Raw genomic sequence first — 25495 nt, 5'->3', positions numbered from 1 at the left:
ATGAAAAGTTATCAAGATTTCATATTGGCAAAACATGGGTTTGTGGCATAGGATGAGATGAAAATATAGTTAAATTTTTTGCTGGGAAATATAAGGTCCAGGAGTCTATAAACAAGTTTCTAATATTTACTCATTTCTAGGACTTCAGATAAAAACACAATAACATTGTGTGTCTCCTGACTGCTGTTCACAATGGAAAGTAATATTGTTAATTCAGTATCTTGGATTCTCTTGATATTTCTGTTGGCAATTATAAGCATGTCTCTTGCCTTTATCAGGATCATTTCCCATCCCTTGTTAGATGGCAGGAGTTCCCTTTTTTTTCTGAAGTCTTATAATCATTCATTAAGGAGAGAGATGCTAAAAGTTCAAGTTGATAGTGATAGAGCTAAGCAGTACTGCTCTGAACTTCAGCATCCCAGCCTCTTCAGAGAGGACCCGACTTGGAGACTAATCAGGTAAGCATTTGCAATTTGTCAACACCTTGAACTTTTTCTAATTCAGGAGCCAGAGAAATGATAACAGATTAAAATTTCACAAGTACTTGTGAACCTGGAAGCCTACTGAATCTCCAGAGATTCATTCCCTCATCACCACTTATCTTCTGAATATTTCTAATGATATGTCCTGGAAGAATTAAGATGTCTGAAATAGAACTCCTTGTCTTACTCCCCGATCCTAGGCCTTTCCAGAATTTTTCTGTTTTTGTTGAAGACACCTTCTTTCAGGCACTTAATTTTACCACCTTGGTATCATCCTTTACTTTTCAATCTCACTCATTCCATTAACCATTTCTAACTCCACAAATGTAGACTTATTCTTCTCTCCACCCATATACTCCTTGTCACCTCTAGTCAATATTACTCAATAGTCTCCTAATTGTTTGGGGAATTCAATTTAAGTCAGTTGGCTCCAACCAACATGTCATAAGTGCTTGCTAAATGATAGGGACATAGAGGCAAAAAAAAAAAAATGTCCTGCTCTCCATGAGGTTGTTGTTAGCCCATAGGTAATAAATAAATAAAGATAAATAAGTGACTATGAGATTCCTCTTCTCAATAACCTCTAATGGCTCCCTATTACTTTTAATATCAAGTATACTTAATACCATTTGGTTTTTAAAACCCTTTGCAACTTATCCTCAGCCTACTTTTCCTACTTAATTGTAAATTGTTGTTGTTCAGTAAATTTCAATTGTGTCTGAATTTTCATGAACTGATTTTAAGTTTTCTTGGCAAAGATATGGGAGTGATTTGCTCTTTGCTTCACTAGTTCATTTTATAGCTGAGCAAACTGAAGCAAATAGGATTAAATTTTTATTGTCATATAGCTAATAGGAGAACAGATTTAAACTTGGGCCTTCCTGACTTTGCAGTGTGCTCTATCTTCTATGTCACTTTGCTGCCCATTATTTCCCTTTAATACTACTGTCTAGTAAAGCTAGCTTTCTTAGTCCTCTTCATAGATAATATTCTCTCTTTTTTCTCCATCCATTTTCACAGGCTGTTTCCCATGCCTAGAATTGTCTTTACCACTTAGAATTCCTATTCTCTTTTAACAATCAATTCAAGTACATGAGATCATTCTTGTCTTCATAGCTCCTACAACTTCCCCAAATTACCCTATATCTATTACATGTTTGCATAGTATATCTATATATGCACATATTATCTCTTCTGGTGGTACCTTAATGGTAGGAATTATTCAGTTTTTGTCTGTGCATTACCAGTATTTGGCAAAAAACAAACAAACAAACAAAAAACCAACTAAACGTATAGTGACAGTGACTGGCACTTAATAGCTGTTTGTTGAATTCAGAAGATCTAGCCCATACTTCACATAATGCAACAACTTACGGCATTATTCATGATTTTGCTAATTTGATCTCTGCTACAAAAAAACGAGCCAGTTTGCTTTTGAATCCTGCCAAATTTACTGGCATTCTCTAAGTTATAACCATCAGGTACAGGGACATCCTCTCCTTGGAATGGAAATTTATATATTCTCTTAATTCTTGTTCCACTCTCCTTCCCCTACTCCATCCACTTTCACTTGTATAGCAACTAAGTATTCTAGGGAAACAATATGACTTGGTGGACACTATGGAAAACTGCCTCCCCAAATATCCCTTACCTCCTCCTTTCTTCAGAAGCATTCTGCACATATATTGATCCTTCTCTTGACTTTTTACTTAGTCTTTAAGTTGTTCAAGTTGAGTTAATGCCATCTCAAACAATTTTCACATTTCTACATCCATGTTGTTCATTTTTCCTTCCTCTTATAACTTGTCAAGCAATCCCAGTAACTTTTTTTTCCTCTAGATCATCTCTCCTTGATTTTCTTCTTTTTTGCTTTGATTTATATGTCAAAAGCCAAACTTAATTATGACTGACAAAGTCTAAGAGTAATACTAATAATATACTTCTATCAATGCAAAAGAAAATCAAAAGTTTTTAAATGAAATCAGATATAATAGATAGTACCAACAATCTCTAGAGCTCTGAAAATTCCTAGAACTCCCATTAAGGATTTTAACCGAACATTGGCACTTTAATCAGGAGGACCTGAGTTCAAAACCAGCTTCATACACTTGATTCTTTCTAACTATGTGATCCTGGGCAAGTTACCCCCAATTTCCTTACCAAAAAAAAAAAAAAAAGAATGTCAATAAACATCTCCCTGTATCCTGATCTCCTGATCTAATCTAATTAAACCTGCTTTTCCTCATGCACAAATAAAACTCAAGTAAACAATAAAACTCTTTCATATTCATATTGTCTCCCTTTTTTATTGAATGTAAGTTTTTTTTCTTGCTATCACAGTATAGTATTTTTGCTATACTATATGTTAAAGAGGCTTATATGGGCTTGACTTGGAAATTGGCCATTTTATGACTGCTTTTATGGGTGTTCTTATTTGAAACAACTGACATTTAATGAAATTTTGGATGACAGCCCATTTATAACTTTCATAGTGCATATCAAGACTTCAGAGTACAAAGATGAGGTGCTAAAATAATAAGCACTACCATTTGTTTCTTGAACAATCTGGTATGCTGAAGAATACTAGAATGCCACGTTGACTGACCTCAACTTGTCTTCCAACTTGTCTACCTTCCTTCAGAGAGTTATATTAAACTCTCTAATTGTCTTATTGAATAACCTCAAACACTATATTACTGAGCAACCATGCAACTATTTTGAAAGTTATTATATAGCTCCTCTCTTTATAGTTATATCAAAGAAATATTCTGTGCATAAAATAATTTACAATTCCATGTTAGTAAGTGTAATAAAAATTTATCTTGGACTTCATTATAAGAAAAACCCAACATTTAAGAAGCAAAAGAGGATAAAATCTTTGTTGTACAATTATCAGTTTTGTGTCTACAATGAAGATGATTCTACTACTATATCATAAATCATAGTAATGCCTTTTCACTTTTCCCAAAAGTAACTTGTACTTGTTAGTTAGGGAATAGGAGGATCTTGTACTTGAGACTTAGGGGAAACTTTGTGATTGCTTTGTAATATTAGGCAAGTTAGTTAACCTCTATGTAGCTGTCTCTAGATAACAATAAATTAACTAATCCATTTTTTTAATGGGGGAAAAAGGATCAGACAGTCATCTTGGTAATTTTTTTAAAATCTATTTTCAAAAAGAAGATGCATGGTTACTTAATTTGGCATGTCACAGAGGGCATTCTGATCTAGATATAGGTTGGACAAGATGACCTCAAAAGTCTCTTCCATCTTCTTGATTCTAAGGTTTTATAAACATCTGAATCAACTGAATGGATCAAACATTTTGGTGTTCTATGGACAAAATCAAAATCTCAAATAAGGAAGGATATACTAAAGAATGGGAGGAGAAAAGAAATGGTTAAAGATCATTTAATAAATTGATTTTTTGAATGTAACAGCGACTCAGACATGATATACTATATAAATACCATATGAATATAAAAATAGTGCTTCCTGGAGTCTTTAAAAGAAAACATTAGTTGAATAATATTGTTTAATGATGCTAAAACTGATCACAAAAAAATCACAGTCAATGAATTTTATGTCATTTTATCACAGAGTTAAGGAAATTACTATCCTGCTAGGACAGCAATATTAAGTTTTTCTAAAATTTCAGTTAGCATTTTTACATATTAAGCATTATCTTTTGGGGGCTACACTGAGCTTTATCCATCTCACAATAAAAATACAAGCTGGAAAAATGCGTGTCTCAAAATGAGAAATATAAAGAAAAGGTAGGTTTTGTTTCATTTGGGAAACTTCTATCTTTTTCAACACCCAAGATTATATCAGAGGATAAAAGTTTTAATTGAGAAACTGTAGTTAGGATATAATTTTGGTCACTATTCTTTTGTTAAATGTAAAATCCTCCCTAATTTCCATCAGTGGTATACTGAGGTTTCTTTTTTCCTTCAACTTGAGTGCTATAAACAACAAGTTGTAAAAGAAACTAGTGAAATGATAAAAGCTATTGTGTGTAATCTTCCCTGTATTCAGCAGAACAAATAATACAAAGAGGATAGGTGTTTTATATCCAGGAGAGTGCAGGTGGACTCTCTAGAAAAATTACTTGTATCTTTGTTGATTGAAAATTTTATAGAGGTAAATGTACCTCAAATTACATTTGTATATTGAAGATGGACATGCCTGGTTTGCATGTTCCCTTTTTGAACTGTCTCATAAAAATATGTGCTCAGAAGGCATCAGCACAATTTATGGTGATATTGTTACAGACAGAAAAAAGATTGCCTTGACATGTACAGGAACTTTTTCCTTAGAGAAAAAAAAATGATGAACTCTTCAGAAATAATTGTAAACTCTTCAAAAATTTGAGATTCCTTTCTTATTTCAATTTCCATGTGAAATAAAATTTGAACAATGATGATTAATAGATTTTGACAGTAATCAAATTACTCTACCCCTCTGTTTTGGTCTGCTTCTTCACATTCCATTTCTTTAAAAAGCAAATAAGTGTTTCTAGTTGGATAGCCATCTCTAAAACATAGAAGCAGAAATAAAGTTATAACTATTTCAATGATTATCACCTATGTAGATGGAATGTGGTGATTGGTGATCAAAAATACCAATGGAAAAATTTGCAAAATGGCTATGCCATGATGCATGTAGACAGTCTTAAAATAAGTTATTTTCACATTTTTCTTTTTATTTCTTCCATTTCTATTAAGCATATTCCTTTAGGGAGCTACTTGGTCTTCCATTATTTATGGTCGCAAGAAAACAAATTTACATATTTTTTTATCAACAAAGCCATGAAGAAATGGCATACATATGTCTTTAGCTATGTTTTCATATTGTGTTTCTAAATTTGAAAATAATATTCCCAGGCTAAATTTATACCAATTTATATATTATCTGAACCTCTCAATTATATTCAAATAAATTGATGGGAATAATTGTTTATGTATTATTAAATGCAAATGCATTAAGGAACATAATGTAATTTCACTGTAATTCCTGCTCTTTAAAAATACTAAATCATGTAAAATAATAATTCTCTCATAGGACAACCAAGTATCAGTAACTTATAATGAATAATGGGGACAAGCAATAAGGCAAGGTTCTGAGATTTCCCAAAGAACAATAGACAGAGCTTAAAAAAAAAAATAAAAATCCTATCAGTATCCACTCATTGACATGGATTTGGTTCCATTTTCATGATTGATGATGTCAGGAAAGTTATTTCAGGCAAATGACAACTTTGTATTATCTAACTGAGATTTATTATTCTTATTATATTACATAATTTATATGTTCTATAAATTATGACAATAACAAATTGTATCTTGGATTAAAATATACATTTCAACAGCATCAGCTTGATCAAAGTAATTGATTGACTAGAAACTTGGTAGTTCTTATTGAATTTCTATCATGATCCATGTTATTTGTATTGTAATTTTATAGTACATCTAAAAGTTTACATTTTTTTTTCTTTTAAATTCTAAAAAAGATACTTAAATGCATAAATAATTGTCATTCAAGAGAATGTGGACCATATATTTCAGATTATTTTTCTCTCTTGGTGCTTTAATGTCACAAAATTGAGTTTTGCTCATGTACCTAAGATGTTATGAACTGACTTATATTATTTCACAATTTAAAAATATATATATAAATATTAAGGAAACAAATTTTAAATCAAAGTAATTTTAGTCTTTCATGATAATGATGGGTTTTATATTTGCTATATCATTCACAGAAGTGAAGTTAGAACAAACTTCTGAGGTTATCTGAAACTACTTGCCTAAAATACTCATTTGTTAATGATAAATTCATTATATCAACTATGACAAAGTAATCACAAAATTTATTTGCTTTCTTCTGTTTGCTAATACTTTGACATAGCCATGCTCAAATGAGAATATCCATAAATTTACACATTCATAATCTTGCTCTTAGTGAGCTTGTGAAGGGATGGCTGATATCATGCAATGCATATGCATATTGATATATTTACAAATAATAAATGTCATTATAAATTTGTATACATATACTTATAATTTGCAAATATTTTAATTACTTAATGAGTATCTGTATAGACATAAGCACTATGGACTACTTAGTTTGTTTCTTTAAATAAAGGCACTAAAATGTTTGCCTGTTTAATATATACATGACAAGATTTCATACATGTGTTGCATCTTTCAAAAAGTAAGCATTATATCTTCTTCATGGAATTAACAGGACTCATACTGTATACAGCTATTTCTATCACATATCATACTACTCTAGCCATAATAAAATCAAATATGAGAAGAAAATAGTAATAATATTGAACCTTACTGGCCATTATCATATAAAGATTAAGTCACCACAATGCCCAATTCATTGATGAATCTGATGGGAAAGAAAGAGCCAATCTTGTTGTTTATTAAAATGACTTCTAAGAAAGTAAATGGCTATTTGTATAGCTTTCACTTTTCAATCTGTTATTTTGGGTTGTATAATTACTACTTTATTTTCTTTTCTAGACATATTAAACATAGAGTTAAAAATCCTTTATATTAACAAGTGAAGTAAATTTATATAATAAGAAACTATGAATCAAATATGTAAAAATATAGCTTAATATTTAAAATTGCTCTAAAACTTTTGGGACACCCTGTATATCTTTTTAGGTTAGAATCTTTTTAATGGTAATAATGTAGATGATTTCTGAGCAAATATCTTTGGCAACTTATTTTTGGTAATCATATCACTGTTAAAAACTGAAGTAATTTTTAAGGAAGTCAGTATTTAAATAGATTCTCCATTCAACAAATACTTAAATATTTATTGAGTACAAATAGAGATGAAGATTATAAATGTGTTTCCAGCCTTCACAAAGCTTATATTCTAATAATTGTCTTGTTTTACCAATAACACAAAAGTCACAATGGACACATATTAAAATATTTGCAATATGCCTAACCTGCTTAATCACATAAAATAAAAGTAAAAACACTTCTATTATTATGGGCTATTATTACTATTACTACTTATTATTGTTACTATTATTATTTACTATTAATTACTAATTACTATTATTAATGAATAAATCTGTCATTTTAATGCTGACAAACCAGTTTTCCTAAACAGAAAGATCTTCAGTTGAAATAGGAAGCTTAAAAAGTTTGCAGCTTTTTCCTTTTGAACCGCACCAACTAATAAGCAAAAACATATGAATTAGAAAAAAAATACTTCATTAGGTTACTTTTATTGGGTGATTCAATATGATATGATTATACTTCAGAGCTATTAAATTCTCTGACATCGAAAAAAATCACACTGATGTTTGGTTATATTTGCTCATCTGGCGAAACAGTCATTGAAAATATTTCATTCTCATCAGAAAGAAAATATTATGGAGTTAAAATCAGACATAGTCATATTATCTTGTTAATGTCTTGTTAATGTTAATGATAATGTTAATATCATAATGCAATATGAGACTACTAAGAAAGATTCCCAAACAACTTCCCAGTCTTGTATTCTCATCAAGAACAAGTTCAGTAAAGTTAAGGATATCGTAGCAGATGACAGCAAGAAGAAAGTCAACTGTGCCAAATCAATAATCCATATCTTTTGATTTATGCCTTGGCTGAAGCCAAATGCAGATAGTACCTGTTGTGACATATTAGTTGTGATATTATGAGAAGGCATTTTGTAATCAGCCCAAAGCTATTAGGGCAGCTATTACCAGTTGGTCTACTCTACAAAGGCCAGCATTCATTAGTACAACTTATGGAAATGTGGATGCTTTATTTGAGAACACATACAATTTGAATCTGTAAGTATACTAGTCAGTGCTAGTTACTAGGTCTCTCCTAAATCTTGACACTAGTGCAAAGAGGTAGGTGTATATCACAGATGCAAAATGTTTGTTGTTAAGAATGTGTGTTTACAGGTGTGGAATACCCTAAGGATGGGTAGAACTGATATCCTGCTGCAGGTGCAGCCTTTAATAAACAGGAACTTGTCTTTCTTCCCATCTCTTCTCTCCTTTTTTCCTGCCTTTGGATTATCTCAATTCACATTTAGTATCACTTGTGCATAAAGCATATAGAGGGTACTATATTTATTTAGATATACATGTGACTGGATCTTCTGTGAATAAAACACAAAATGCATTCACATGAGGAAATGGAGTAGCTTAATTTAAATATTTTAGGAGAGCTAGAATACTAATAAACATCTGGAAGAACAGATAAAACTAGATAAATGTTTAGCCTTGTTATGAGTAACACACTAGCATACGATTAGGTTTATAATGGTTGTAATTTAACAAAACTGTTGTATGAAATATTTTGTTTAGCATTCATTAAAAACTGTTAATGCACTTGTGTTTCCCATGGACTATTTTTTTTTTTTTTTGCAGCAGACGCACATTATTAGTATAATACAAATATGCTAAAAAGCAAACAGTTTGGTGTTAAAATGTCTTAAGAAGGATTGTGAAAAAGAAATTTTACACCAATCTTTTTTTTTTCATTTTTACAGTGGAATTTTTACCACAAATTCCATATTTTAATGATATTATACCAACTCTATTTTTTAAACTCATTTTGTCACTGTTTTGTAACAGAAACACTGTAAATATTATAGATGTGGTAAACTATTATACTTGTTTTCTTATAAATGAAATGATCTGTGCCAACACTGACAAAATGAATTAATGTGTTACTAAGGCAACAGTCACATTACCCGCTTTCTGTTTCACAGTATGCAGCAGAGCATATGGTTTACTCTTAATGGAACACTAGCTTCTCATTAACATACCAGTAGCAGTGTCAGAACTTACAAACCAGCCTAACAGGGAAATGGAAAAACTTATAAATTAGACCCTTTCAGTACTATTGAGAAGGAAATGACTGATGTTCTAAGGTACAATATTTAGCTAATTCAGTGCCCTTTTCTGCACCTTCTTTCCACAAAAAAAGAAACTTTTTTTCCCTCGTAATAAATATAAATATAAATATTGAAGTGCAAGTAATTTTTACCCTGCTTAGGAGAGTGATTGGCACCCTGGATTTGATAACTCTTCTTAAAAAATAATGTGGCTATGCCTTTTTTTTCCCCCCTCTCACAGTATGTTTTAAACAGCTGTATTTTCATCATACTGTTTTGAGACAGGGAAGTCGACTGAATAGAAAGCAATTTTTCCACTTCCTCCCCAAAAAGGAAATCCATCAGGTAAACATAAACAAGAAACAAGGGTGAGAAGGAAACCATCGATTTTCCCCAGCCTGGGGATGACCACATTAGACTGTAGTGGAGCCACCAAGAGGTTAAGAGCAGTAGTGAATAAGAGAAAGATCCTCTTCTACTCTGGATGAGCAGTCTGTTCGGATTGCTTCTATTAATTATAGTCATTCAATTTTTTTCAGCCACTTTTCTTTCCTTCTACTCACCCCCCTCTCAACCCCTCCCTCCCCAGACACACTCATAGTTTCTTTAATCACTGGTAGTTCAGTGATACTTAAGTAGGAAAACCATCAACAATGCAGTGACTTAAGAGGTAATTTTGTTGTTGTTGAAAGATGAACCTTGGGTCTCAAATACCTCCTCTCATAGAGCATAGGAACTCAAGCCCTTAACAGCAAGTATGTGTAATATTTCATTTTCAGATTCAAGAAGTTCCCATGAAATACATTTGTTATTCACTGAGTCCAAATGAATTAATTTTACCTAAAACAAATAAATAATGAAGCAATACCAAGATGGAATGTAAATTACTGAGCACATTCGTGAGAAAACTGTTGAGAAACTTGTAGGTTTATCACTCCACTGCTACCAAAATTCTGGGGTAGGTAATAAGAAACATTGCCTGTTGTTTACTGAGACTTCAAATCAGATGGGAAGCACCACTTCAATCCATGTGAACCACAGTATGAAAATTTTAGCTCCTGGAATTCTACTCGTTTATTACAACCTTACTATAAGGATGATTGGAGGGCCATCATTAACTCTAGAAATCACAGTGTATGACAGCAAAATCTTTTTAGAGTATTATTGGATGTAGGTAAATTCAATTAATTCAAATGCTTGGATATTTATAATAGAAACAATCAAACTTTATTATCTGGTTTGCTTCTAAAAATTAACCCAAGGATTATATACTCAGATTTTTTAATTCTCTTTCAGATGAGAAGGCAAAATACTGAATTTTCTGAAATAGTACATTTAGAAAGGTTTTTGGCTTTGCCAGATTTCTGAATCCTAATAAAAAATGGACAATCATAATAATAATTCTAGTTGACATTTACATGGAGCTTTAAAATTTTCAGATTACATCCCATATATAATCTCATTTTAGCCTCAAAACAACCCTTGGAGGTAGGAGCTATTATCCCCATTTTTCAGATAAGAAAACAGATTCAAAGATTTTCACTTAAACAAGATCAGAAATAATAAGTATTTGAGGTACAATCCAGTCTTTTGGCCTCTAAGCCCTGAGCTAGATCTACTATGCCTAAAAGTATAAATGCTTGTTTACAAGCCCCCCACACATCCAAGCAGAGTAGCATTTTGCTCTGAGTTGTCAGCTATATTTCAGAAATTAGAGAATAAGAAACCTATGCCTCAGAATATCTGAATTAATGATCATTTAATATGTAGACACTATCTGTACAAGCAAAGTCATAGATAAATTAGTAAAGAATTCCTTTTTTGTTTCACTCACCTGAAAAGTTAGCACCTTAGTATCTACCTGTATTATAAGCTCCTTTCTCTCTTTTTAAGTCCCCTCGCTTTCTCATTTAACTAGGTTTCCCATCACCCCCAGTGTGTATTTGCTCTGGAGATAGAAGCTAAGTTTATAACAATTATTGATTCAGAGGCAAAGTTGCCAGTGCAAACTGTCAATGCAGGTTTTCCCTACACTTTCTAAATAATAACAATGATTTTGCCAGGTAACCATGGCCCATATTGTATTTTTCAGCTGAGTGCCAGCATGTAGATACTTCCATGCGGTAAGCAGATTTTTATTTTTATTATTACCAGGATCTAAGAGGAAAGTTTTCAGAAAGTGTTTGTTTGGCAAACATATAAGTGTATATTGCTTTTCTGGATGAGGAGAATTCTTCATACCCTTAAAACAAAGGTGATTATGAGAAGTCACAGCCTTACAGTAGTTCTTATGACACTGAACTGAATATGGATGTCTCTCTACACTGGTTTTAGAAGAAACTCCTACCCCCGGTCTAGCATGCAAATCTATGCTGATCTCTGTTATTCCACAGAAGACAGTATCAGTATAAAGTGTCACTGATCTGGTCACTATCTCTAGGAGCCTGGCAGAGTTCCAGCACGGGCTTCTTAGTGTTGGTGAAGGAAGCCAATTAAGATCACAAGATAGTAGCTGGTAATAATAAACTTCTAATGATGTTCCTGACTGAAAAGAGGTAATTAAAATGTGTATGTGGATGACCCCAGCTTCTGTCAGCACAGTGTAGCTGTTACACTGACAATATCCATGTTTTGTTTAGGAAAAGGAGTTAATGTTTTCCAACAACAATAAAATAAGCAATTTAATAATAATTTTTTAAAAAAGGTTTGCCTTAAAAAAGCAAAGTTGTTGCAACATCTTTGAATTCCTGATGGGTTTCAGATGGTTGAAGCCTGTTAGTGGCCAACATTTGGCTGTTTCTCACCCTCCTCATACTCTACCTTTCTATGTCCCAAAAGCAAAGAACTCTCTCTGGATTTGTCTATTTCATTAGGGCTGCATGTGATCTCCTATGTGTGCTTTCTGGAAATCAGACTGTTTCAAAACCAGAGACAATTAATTAGGTAGGAAAGGAAGCCATCCTCTTTATCATTTGATCTAGCTAGTCACATAAGTATTTCACACTTCCCCCCTAGCCCACCCCCCACCACACCCCCTGAAGCCCAGAGCTTTCCTGTACACCTGGGCTGCTCACCCCATCAATTTCCTTCTTTAAGCTTGTCCACTGAGAGGTGGCAATGACTCTCCAAGAAAAGGAAGAAGGAAAAATAAGCAACAGAACTCAGCTCTGAGCCTTTATCTTGATCACACTGTTTGTTTTCCCATTGATGTCTGTAATGAAACAAAGAGGATTTAATCGTGTTAAACAAAAGCCTATTGGTACCCAGAGGGATCTCATTTAACTCTGCTCCAAGTCTTGGAGTTTCAGGTTTCACATCTTCCTCTTTGCCGATCCACCAGGCTGAGTTTCTTACCTGGGGCTTAAAATTGCGAGGTGCGAAACTCTTCTTTTGTTTTGACAGGTGCTCTTTGCTAAACATCAGCCTAGCATTGATGGTGCTAATACACAGAAGAAAAAAAAATTCGGAGATGCTAATGACTGTAGTTACCCAACTACTGCCTTTAATGGGTTTTATTAGCTTCCCTCACTTGAAGTTCTTTAGGGTAAAGTGGAGAAAACAAATGGTTCTGAAGGAAAGGGTGTGTGAGAAATAGTCTTTGGTGAGAGGAACCAAAGCCAGGTACTATTCTCCACTTGGTTTCCCATTGAGGGGGAGAGGGAGGATAAGGGGAGAAGGGAGAGACAAGGAAGAGAAAGATGAGTACAAAAGATATGAATTTATGCACTTCTTAGGCTTATGGGTCAGCTACCGAAAGGATCTGAGATTCTGACCTCATTTAGTCATTTACGTAAATTGGTTTTTGGATTTGATATCCCTAGATATGAAGTGCCTCAAAATATGGCTGACTCCAAGCTTGCTGGTGTCAGATCATTCTTAGAATGTAGCAATAATAATAATTATGCTACTCTGATGAAAGGATTTCAGAATTTTTTTGGTGTTATTAACATAGTTTTCTCTCTTCTTGCTCTTGCAACCAGTAAATGGGTTCTTCTGTCTCTCATCTTCTCATGGCCACTCCTGCTTCTGTCATTCTGAAGAAGCATCTTTTAAAGAATTTCAATCTCTACCTAGAATTTAATTTTCCTTAGGGGTGACTGCCATTGGCCTTCCCAAGTTTTGATCTCTGATATCACTTTCTAATTGAGTGAGAATACTTTCCCTTCTGTACCCTATGAGATCTGTGGCTTAGACAAGACAAGCTTTGGAGCTCTCTGACAGTTAAATAAGGTTGTTTTTATCTCATAAAGCTAAGGGTTTTAGAGTTAAGTTTGATGTGCTCCATTTGCAATTTGGATGGGAACTTCAAGCGACAGAGAGTCATGACACTTTGCCAGCCCATGGCCTAGCAATGATTAGGAGATAGGTGTGGGGGTGTAGTGGAGGGCAAACACACAAGGATGAAGAGTGATTTTAAACCTTAGAGTCCAATAAAATAGATCTACTCTATATAGGGAAAAAGGCTTCTCTATTTACATAATTCTCTCTATGCAATTCAGTACTTGTTGAGAGATTCTGAGGGTAGGAATTGGTTGATCCTCCAAAAGAAATCTATCAGTTCGTAGCAACTCTATTGCTTCTTTCAGGCAACAGGTTCATAATTTAGCAATTATTTTCTCTCACCCCCCCCCCAAATCCTATCATCTCTACATCCCATGTTGCCATGATGTCCTGTTAGTGTTATCTCTTTAATACCTCTCATATTGGTCACTTTCTCTATTTTACACCACAACCATCTAGTGTAGGATCTAATCAGTCTTTCTTTCATCTATCCAATTCTAATTGATGTCCCTAAATCCAATCTTTCATCCTCTATAATCCAATCTCCACACAGCCATCAAAAAAAAATCTTCTTAAAAATACAAGACCACATTTCTTTATCTGTTTAAGAAGTTTCAGTGGTTCTCCATTACCTTTAGGGAAAAAAAAATACAAACTCCTCTGTTTGGCATTCAAAGTCCTTCTAATTTGGCTCCAGTCTACCAGTACAGCCTGTTCACACATTTCTTCCCCTGAAGCATTCTAAATTCCAGCCAAACTCTTGTCAGTGCTATTCTCCATACATAATATTTTATCTGGCCTCCATGTGTCCTTCTATAGTCTGTCTATCTAGAATGTTCTCCCCCTTCACCTTCATCTCTATGAAGCTATCTCCCTTCTTGGCTCAGTTCCCACGTTGCCTTTCCTGATCAATGATGATCATGGTGATGAAGCATTTATTAAGTACTTACTATGTAAATGAATAAAAAAAAGTATTACACATTTGCTATGTACAAAGCTCTGTACTAAGTGTAAGAATAAGAAAACAAAACAATCTCTTCAGTCAACATATTCTATTGTAGAAATAAAATCAATAAAAGGAAGCAAAAAAGGGCAATGACTTAGAAGTCTGGTTATTTGGAAGGTGAAAGCTCACCGATCAAAGCCCAGGATGATTGCAAAGTCAGAGTCCAGAGTTCTCATAGGAAGAGGATGAAGAGAAAAAGAGAGTGGTTGGTGTGCATGATTTGGAAATTTCAGGAGAATTTAATAGAATTTCCCAAAGAAATGTTTTTGATAATAAGAATGTATGTGCATATCTTGTATGTGTGGGGAGTAGGCAGGGGAAAAGATTTCTTTTTCATGGAGACGTTAATGTGTAAGAGAGATCTATTAGTGAACAAACAAGATAACATATAAGGGAAAGGGCCAATGGCATAAGGAAAAATCATCTTCCACTATTATTTTTCAATGACGGAGATAAGAAAGGAAAAGGAACCTCTCAGAGTACATATAAAAATCAGTCTAACATAAATGAAGTCATTCTTAAGAATATTATATATCTGAATAATATACTTGCTGAGAAAGGTAAAGGCTACAAGTGGCAAGAGAATATAACATCCATGAAATTTCTGTAATTCAATATTTCATTTGTGGGCAATTTATTCTGAAAAATCTTATCAATTTTTTTAAAAATTTGTGCTAAGGTTATCTTAGCAGTGTTATAATTTTTAAAAATAGAAATAACTTAAATATTTAATAGGGAAATGGTTATATAAATTATTCTATAGAAATGGAATGGTATATAATAAAATTAAGATAAACAAGTAAAAGTCATGCAAAAAAAAAAAAAATCTGGCTCAACTGGCAAGCTACAATGCAAAAGAGTAGTGGATTTGGGGTCAAAGAACTTGGTCCCAATTCTGGGGCCTTGTGAGACTTTGACCTTTCTGACCTCAGTTTTTTCATCTATAAAATGAAGAATATTAACTAATTGACCTCTGAGTTCCCTTCTAGCTTTCAAACTGTGGAATCTTTATGAAAAAAATATAAACTTAAAAAGTATAACTATAAGAATGGAAAATACATTAATACTATATATGAGAGAAGATAGTTGAGAACAAATGGACACAGAATCTTGATGAAGATTTAAGTTCTTAATCTTTTTATGTCACAGACCCCTTTGGCACAGTGGTGAAGCCTATGGACCCTTTCTCAGAAAAATGCTTTTAAGTGCACAAAATAAAACATTTAGGATTGCAAATGAAATATTATATTAAAATAGAGTTGTCAAAATATTTTTTTAAGTTCATAGACCAGAAAGAGAACTAATTAACTCTGGGTACAGATTGAAGCATACATTTTCCACTTTATTTTTCTTGCTTTTTTGTGTCTGGCAATATGGATAATATGTAAATATGTTTTGCATGACTTCACATGTATAATTTGATATCTTATTGCTTGCTTTCTCAAGGGTGGGGAAGGGTCTGGAGGGAGAGAATTAGAAAATCTAAAAAAATTTCAAATGATTGTTAAAGTAAATGAAGTATATTTTTAAAAAATAGTTATATAGCAACATGTGTTTATTTAGTACCTACTATTTACCAAGCACTGTGTTTGGTGTGAAGGATGCAAATAGAAGACACAGGGAATCTTACTGTCATGAAACTTACATTCTACTAGGAAGTTACATGTCCCCAGATAAAATCGGGTACAGAATCATTTCCTCATAAAGGGCTTGACTTGAAATCAAAACTGGTGATGATGATGATGAAACATTTATTAGTTTTGTTTATTTACCTACTTAAGCCCATATTATGTTATCGATTTGCTCCTGGGCAAGTTGCAATGAAGATGCTAACAGCATTGGTACAGGGAGCTGTCCTTATGTTTTAGTTCCTTGTACCAGTGAAATCACAAATACTGTCACTAAGTCCATACCATAGATTGGATCAAAGAATCATAGATATAAAGCTAAAAGGAAATTCATATAGAGGTCTTCTGGTCCAATCTCTTCATTTAACAATTGAGGAACTGTGCCCAAACTAGATCAAGTGATCTGCCCAGAGAATCACACAGCTATCTAATGCCTGAGTAGATATAAGAATCTGACTTCTTAAGTCTTTCTGATTCCAAATCAAGTATTCTGTCAACTGCATCAAGCCAGCTCTCTTGATAATGTGAGAACATGCTGTACTATTCCTTTAGTAGAATGAAAGTCCTTTGTGATCAAGGACTTTTACTTTTGTATATGTGTTCCTAGTATCTAGGATGATATCCTAGGAGCAAAGTCACTTTGTGTTGATTATTTGTGCATTTACTTGGAAATTTCCAATATAAGAAAAGTGACTACAGAAGTAGGGAACTCTTTCTCTGGCCCATTCCATTTCACATGCATATAACATGTACACATATTTCCATTAAACACATTTAATTGGGGACAGTTCCGCACCCCAGCCTTCTTCTTTTTACACAATCTTATTATAGTGACTATGATTGCATTTTTTCATTTCAGTTCAATTCGAGAAGAATTTATTAATCACTACTATATGCCAGGCACTGAACTAGGACCTTGAGATACAAAGACACAATAAAACTCTTGCCTGCAAGGAACTGATTCCTTTTCACTTGAGAAATGAAAGCAAAAGCTATTTGCTTTGTTATTTTCAATTTTTTTTCCATCCTATCACATCCCATTTGTATATAGCATCCATCAGTGCTACTGATCCCTTTCATACTGTTTCTAGGCTTCACCTAATAAGATTATATGGTGAGTATTAATAGAATTGGGAGTAGCCTGGTACACAATGCCTTGCAAACAGTAAGCACTTAATACGTACTTTATTAAGAAAGTACTGAATAAATGTTGCTTGAGTGCCTGGATTGCCTGTTGATCTGAGCAGTCATTTCAGAAATCCTAGCTTCACTGAACTGCTAATGTCAGTAATGTTTCAAGTAGATTTCATAGATAAATGTAAGGTTGGGGTCTGGATGCCCTTAAGTAAGCTTAGAGGGCTTTCTTTAACCCTGTTTAATTTTCTCTCAAATAGCTTACTTCAATCCTTCCTAAGTCATTTTTAATTGATAACTTTGTAGAAGACAAAGGCATTGTTTTCAAGTCGACTGAGGCAGGTGAGAAATGTTAGTTTAGCAACAGAGATCAGTAGCATGGGTCTGTTTGTTTTTATAGCTCTTTGCCAAGACAAGAAAATAAAAGGCAAACCCCAAATCTATTTGATTCTTTATATGAAATACCTGGAATTAAGCAATGGGCTGGCAGAGGGAAGAAGAAAGAAAGAAAACTGTAACCCTGACTTTCTCTCAAACAAGAATATCCTCAACCCTAGAAGCTGCTTTTATTCATGGTCTCTGCACCATATCCCGGATTTTCTTTAAAAATAACAGTTAACACATGAATACCAAAGGGGGCATTCAAACACCAATTACCTAATCTGAACAATTCAAAACTGAATAGCTCTGAAATTGAAATGAGTAACGTGGCAAGCTTTTACTTCAGTGCGGACCGATGTTTGAGTTTTTCTCAATTAAATTGTGAAGGGAAAAAAATCCCAATAACAACAACATATCCAGCACAGTTACTTATCTGACATTTGAATCATAAAACCGACATCAAAAAGCACATTTATTTCTCCAAATTCTCTTTTTCCACTGCAGCAAATATATTGGACCATTCCATTCCCTTTCTCTTGTTGTAATCTTGCTGCTTCATATAATTGTTGTTTGGTTGGTTGGCTTCTTGTTTGTTTTGTTGTTGTTGTTGTTTTATGGAAGACTTGTTAATGCTTTCTTGTAACAATGATTGAAGCCAGTTAAATTCACAGAATAGATAAAAAGGGTAGTCGTGGTGGTGGTGGTGGTGGTGGTGAAGAAAATAGGTTTTTTTTTTTTTTTTCTCTACTAATTTTCTCCCAGATAAGAATTTGATGATTTGAAAAGAGCAAGATTTGTTTTTGCTCATTCTCCTCCCCACACTGAACATCCTGATATAGAGAACACCTGGGCTTGCCAAGGTATTCAAATATACAGATGGCTGCAAAGAACTCATTTAGGGCAGCCTAATTATTTTGTTAGGCTGCCACCTCCTGGCAGCAAACTGCTAAGCTTTTCTCCCTCATCCTTAGCAGGACATTGATGAAAAAAGAAAAATAGGAAAATTATTATACTTTGACCAAATTAAGTCCTAAATTTTCTATTGTTCACACAGATCCTCCATTAAGATCTTATATTGATGCCTTATTACAGGGTGGAAGGGAACCGTTAGAGCACAAATTCCTACCAGGTTGGAAAGGCTTTGAACAAAGCCCTGGGCATAATCTACCTGCCTCCTGAGTGAGGATCATTTCAAAGATCTCTGTTGCAGAGTTGTTCACCAATGGGTGGAATTCTGGAACATCATCTGTGATTTACAAACACTTCAGCACCATAGATTTAGATCAGTGGCTCTCAAAGTATGGTCTAGAGAATCCTGGGGATCTCTGAAACCCTTTTAGAGGGTCTACAAATTGAAAAATAGTTTTTATTTCCAATATGGTAAATGTTTATAAATATAATCCAGATAAACAAAAACGCTTTGGAGAGAGTCTCAATAATTTTTAATAGGATAAAGATACTGAAAACAAAAGTTTGAGAACCACTGATTAGATTATAGATTTAGAGTCAGAAGGAAACTTCAAGATCACCTACTTCAATCCCTTCACTTTATAGATGAAGAAATTGAGCCACATAGGGGCTGAAAGTCTTGTTCGATATCACACAGGTAATAAATAAAATAGATCTGACTCTCAGTCTAACACTTTGTACCATAATGTCTCACTATCTTTTATCATTACTATACTACTTAATAGGGCATAGGAAGAACAACATTTTACCTCATATTTATATAATGTTTTCCAATCAATCAACAAATATTTATTGAATATAGAACAGTGCCAGGCACAGGGGTAAGTACGATGAATATACAATATTTCCTGCATTTCACCTGTTTTTCTCCACTCACACTTGAATCACTCACCGCAGGTCAGACCCTCATCACCTTTTGCTTAAATTGTTTCAACAACCTCCTAATTGGTTTCTTTGCCTCAAATATTTCACTATTCCACTCCAGCATACATACTGCTACCAAAGTTATTTTGCTTAAGTAGAGATCTGACCCATATTCAACCAACTCCAGTAAGTTCCTGCTGCCTCTGGGATCCAATTTAAGGCATTCTGTTTAGTCCCTCCACAATCTGACCCCATTTTATACCTTCATTGGATGGAAAGGTTAGAAGAAAGGAGAGTTTTAGAGTACTTTGTCCAGTGAAAAGAGGCCTGCCACTTGAAAAAGATTTAGGTTCAAATTTCACCCATCACATTTACTATTTATATTAATTTAGATAATCTCTATGGGTTTGAGTTTCCCCATGAGCAAAATGAGGATTTGATGGGCTCTCAGTGCTCATTTCTGTGAAATGGGATAATAGTAGCATCTACCTCACAGTGTCATTATGACAGTCAAATGAGTAAAATGACATTACATATATGCAAGCTTTTATTAAAAAGCTGGCCTTGGAAACAGGAAAACTTGAGTTTAAGTCATAGCTCTGATAGTATCTGTGTGATGACAGGCAAGTCATTTCATTATCAGTACTTTTGGCACCAAAACACACAAGTTAATTCCAAACTGCTTTGGAAGAGACATTTTACTCATCTGGGAGTTCCCTGTAACAATGAAAGGTCTAGTTCATTCATTTACCCAAAGATTACATAAACTTCTTGTTTCCTGTGTCATGCTGTTGTTTCCTATTAAGTTTACTGTCAACCAAAGCTCTCATGTCTTTTCCATATAAACTACTATTTATCTATTTAATTGTGTTTGTGCAGTTAATTTACTTTGACAAATGAAGGATTTTATATTTATTCCTTAAGTGTCATTTTAATAGATTGGGCCTGTAGTTGTAGCCTGATGAGATCTTTGGAATCTCAATTCTGTCATCCCATGTGTCAGGTACTCTTCCTAGCTTCAAACCATCTGGAAATTAGCTTCATGTCATCTGCAAATTTGACAAGCATGCCATCTATGCCTTCATCCAAATCAATAATGTTGGAACCCATTTGTTTCTGACCTATTTAGATTTAAGGTAATTAGAATACATCCTCTAATTTCTATGGCATACCAGATTTTAAACATGCAGGGAAATGGAAGAACTTTAATTATCTTATTGGCCTTTAGAACCATGCCAATAGAGAAATACCTAATTAGTTCATACCTAAGTGTAATTCAATAAGATTCTAGCTCACCATCCCATAGTGCAATGGTCATCAACACATTTCTTTCTCTCAAAACCCAACTTATTTGTGTAAAACTTATCCTTTAAGTTCAATAACTGTTAATGATTCAAGTACTCTACTTATCCCAAGATTGAATTAGCTTTTTATAGAGAAAGTGAAGAATCAAACCATTTCTTCCGGCTCTTTATGCTAAAGGAAGGTAGTTAGATGGTGCAATAGGTAGAGAACTGATGTTCTGAAGACCCAAGTTCAAATTCACTAAATATGTGATTCTGATTTTACCTCTACCTCATTTTCCTCATCTGTAAAACAGGAATAATAACAATAATGACAGCATCTGCCTCGCAGGGTTATTGTAAAGATAAAGTGAAATAATATTTGTTAAGTTTTTTTTGAAAACCTTAAAGTGCTATATAAATGTTAGCAATTATAATTAATGTTATTATTATAGGAATTTACTTGCTATGTTAACTAAATCAACAGAGAAACATAAGGAGGCAACGCTTGGCAATATATCATTGGAAAACAATACTTTAAGCCCACAGTTCCTAGTTGCCTATATGTTCTAGCCTGTTTTTGTAGGAAGAGTGAAGTAGGTGAAGCATCAGAACAGAATTTTTTGTGGACTGAAGGTTGATGCTCACCTCTGACCTAAACTAGAATGTATTCTTTCTCTAATTTATTTCAGAAATTATGAGAGTGAAAAGCATACTGGATTTAAAAAAGAAAGAGCTGGCCTTGAATACTAGCTCTGTAATTTAAACTACCAACGGAATAGTGGACAAGTCATTTATTTACTTTTCTGAACTTCAGTTTTCTCCTTTACAAAAAGATGATTCAATTGAATTCAATTCAACCAAAATTTATTAAGGGCAGCTAGGTGGCACAATTCCCGAGTTCAAATCTGGCCTCAGACACTTTCCAACTGTATGACCCTGGACAAATCATTTAACTCTCTCTCAATTTCCTCATTTTAAAATGAGCTGGAGAAGGAAATGGCAAAGCACTATAGCATCTTTGTCAAAAAGGAGAAAAAAAACCCATCACTAACCAAATGGGGTCATGAAAAGTCAGACACAATTGAAAAGTGACTGAGCTGAAATATTTTTAGGGCTGTACAAGGTGGCAGGGCACAGGTAATAAAGACAACAACAGAATACAAACAAACTGTTCCAGCCTTCATACTAAGGGAAGAGGGTCTGGTAGCAGTTGAGGAGGTATGCCTATAGAGAAGTGAATTAAAAGCATAGTTAAAGTAATACTAATAGCTAATATATATATACATATATATATATGTATATGTATAATGCTTATTATGACCCAGGCACTCTGTTAAGTGCTGTCCAATTATTATCTCATTGAATCCTCATAGTTCTAGAAGGTAGGCATTATTATTATCCCAATTTTATAGATGAGAAAATTGAGGCAAACACAGTTAAGTGACTTGCCCAGGATCATACTTCCAGTAAGTATTGATAAGTGTCAATAAAAAGGAAGAGTTTTGTGAAATAAAATGTGACTCTGTGTATATATGATATTTATAAGACATAAAACTATATATTGATGTGGACTATTAAGTATTTTTAAAAAGAACAATCACAAATGCTACTTTCATTAATGTCTTTTCTGTTAATCTTATCAATAATGATCAATTAAATGATAACCAATGATTAACTATATGAAGCATAGAGATAATTTAAGTTTTTGTTGTTGTCATATTCATGAAAACAAAAATCTAATATCACAATTTCTATCCAGGTTTTGTGTAGGATAATCTTTCATCTTTATGTTCTCTTAATGTTTTTGTTTTATTAAGATGCATTGGCATTTGTGAGGTTTGAGCCACTATGGTGATTATGGGCTTAAGACTCTATTTATGTTGGACTAATCCAGGTATTCTTAACCTTTTTTGTGGTTGCAATAAAGGTGAAGCCTATGTATCCCTTCTCAGAAAAAATATTTTTGAATGCATAAAATATATAGGGTTTAAAAGGAAACCAATCATATTGAAATACAGTATTAAAAATTTCAGAACAAAGTTCACAGATTCACAGTTTAAAACATTTGGCATAATCTAGAACTATAAAGCCCAAACTTTTCTCTCTGCAGCCATTATAAAGTGAGACTGAGAAGTAGATTTAATAGTTTTTTACTTCACAGTTGGGGCTACTTGTTGGAAAGTATTTTTTTAAGAAGCAAGCATTTTAAGAAATTATTTTGTTGTGCTTAGCTACTGAGACTTTCTTTAAGCCAAAGGAACAATTTTTAAGTTCTAGTACAAAATGGGGGAAAAAATAGCTGGGTTACTCAGGGTCATTTAGAACCTCATATCCTAGAACTTTTCGGAGGCCCAAGAAAAATAGTAAACAATTTGGAATTCTCTAACCATGGGAAGAGCAAGTAAAAAGACACATTTGTTTGGCTGTTTCTGTGACTCTTGTCCTAAAGTAGCAGAAGCTGCAGTTGTGGATCTTGTCATTGGTTCTGGAGAAAGTAGCAGGGCAGAGGAAAGTTATATGTAAATAAAGGAAAGGTTACTGGGGTCTCTTTGGTGTCTTTTGAAAAGACCAAGGAGTCTTCCTGTTGAAAAGACTGTTGAACTTCAATCTGAATATATGTGAAATCTAGAGGAGCAAAAAGCAAGGCCATTGCATTAACCTTTTGTATCATCACACCCATTTTTCTGTCATTTATTGTGTCATTTTCTTTGAAAATCTTATTGGAATCGTGCTTGGAAATGCTACTATACATAAGATTTATGCTTTCACAAGAAGTGCTATTTTCTGTAATTTATAACTCAGGCAGTTACATATGCTCTAGTCTAAACTCATCCATTTTCAGAACACTTTCATTCCCTGTTGTAATATCAAAGTCACATAGGCAAGATTCAAATCCAGCCCCTCTGATTTCAAAACCAGTGTTTTTTTTCTCACTACAAAACTCTGCCTCTGTCATACTCAGCTTCAACCAGACTCAAAGAATGACAAAAGACCTTTCTACTCATGCTACTGGCGTTATGATAACACTCTAAATAACTCTATTTTGACCTTTTCCTGATCCCACAATTCACTGTTATCTTAGAGAGCTCTCTGGCTGATAACTCATCTTCTAGAATCAGCAACTTGTCCAATTCTAATCTCCTCAGTCCCATGTGGTAAATCCCACTCCACCCCCAAATCTCAACTCTAGCAATCATAGGAATACTGTTTCAATAAGACTCCAACCTAAAATCAGAAACATAAAGGCTTTATCCTCCTGGAGACTATATTAGCTCTAGAACATATGAATAGAGTCCTTTTTTGCTTATCTTTTTATCCCCGTAGCATTTTGCACAAAGGGTGAAGTAACCATTTAATGAGCAAATCTAGTAGCTCACAAAAAGTACTTTATTATATACTGTCTTATTTACACATCACAACAACCTTGTGAGATGAGATTATACCCAATTTATAGAGGAAGAAACTGAGACACAGATAGGTTGTGTGACTTATCCTTTGCCATACTTCGATCTAAGTGAAAGGATGAATCCAGATCCTCCTAACCATAAGCCAGTACTCTTTCCACTATTCCATAAGATTAATGTATGATTTTCCATGTTAATAGCCAAAAAACTTTCAGGCATATTTACTTGCAGCTTTTAAAATCAAAATCCTAATAGAATATGTAACTAGTGAATTTGAAGGAGGAATTGTATCTCTCTAGTAAATACTCACTGTTTTTATATGAAAAAAGGATGGTGGGTTGTAATTGTACTTAATTATAAAGTATTTAACAAGAATAGATGACTTTTTAAAATTTCTTCTTATTATAGATTTATGATCTTATGTTGCAAAAATACCCTTCTTTTCACTTATACATTCAAATATGTTAGGAAGAACCTAGCAATATTGTTTTTCTGCAATTTAGGAAAAATAGCACTTGAGACACCTAGAATTTCACAAGACAAAAATCCAAGAAAGAAGTCAATTGTGAAGTGCACAGCCTCAAAAGTCTATGTACAAAAATCTAATCACTGGATAAAGTAGACTAGACCACCATTGTAGGGACAGAAAATTGACCTTATTGTTATCATTAAGATTTGGCTGGATCTGACACATAACTGGAATATAATACATCAGTATAGCTTGTTTAAAAGAAAAAGGAATGGTAAAAGTTGGGGAGAAGTATCATCCTATATTTAGATGCTGTATTCATGTGATAGATTTCAGGAACAGGAAGGGAAATGTAGTGGAGAGCATTTTTTGAAGATTCATAAAAAAAGAAATAAAAATAATTTTGCCACTGAAATTTTCTACAAACTACATAAGGAGACATATATTCATAATCTCTCTCTCCCTCTTTCTTTTATAACTAACTTAAATGATAATTCCATTCTCTAAAAGGTAAAAGATCAATAAGAGATAGAGTTTATTCCTGATTTGATTCTCAAAAAAAATTTTCCTAGTATGGAAAAAAATGGAAATCTTGTGGGGCTAAAGAGGAAGGGAATAAAAATAGATAGCTTGTTATCCCCTATTCCCAGATTTTCTGATGGAAAAAAAAAGAATGTTGAGTCTATTCTAACATGTGCTCCA

This window comes from Antechinus flavipes, chromosome 2 (genome assembly GCF_016432865.1).
Source record: "Antechinus flavipes isolate AdamAnt ecotype Samford, QLD, Australia chromosome 2, AdamAnt_v2, whole genome shotgun sequence".
Taxonomy (NCBI): Eukaryota; Metazoa; Chordata; class Mammalia; order Dasyuromorphia; family Dasyuridae; genus Antechinus; species Antechinus flavipes.
This window is presented reverse-complemented; position numbering follows the sequence as displayed.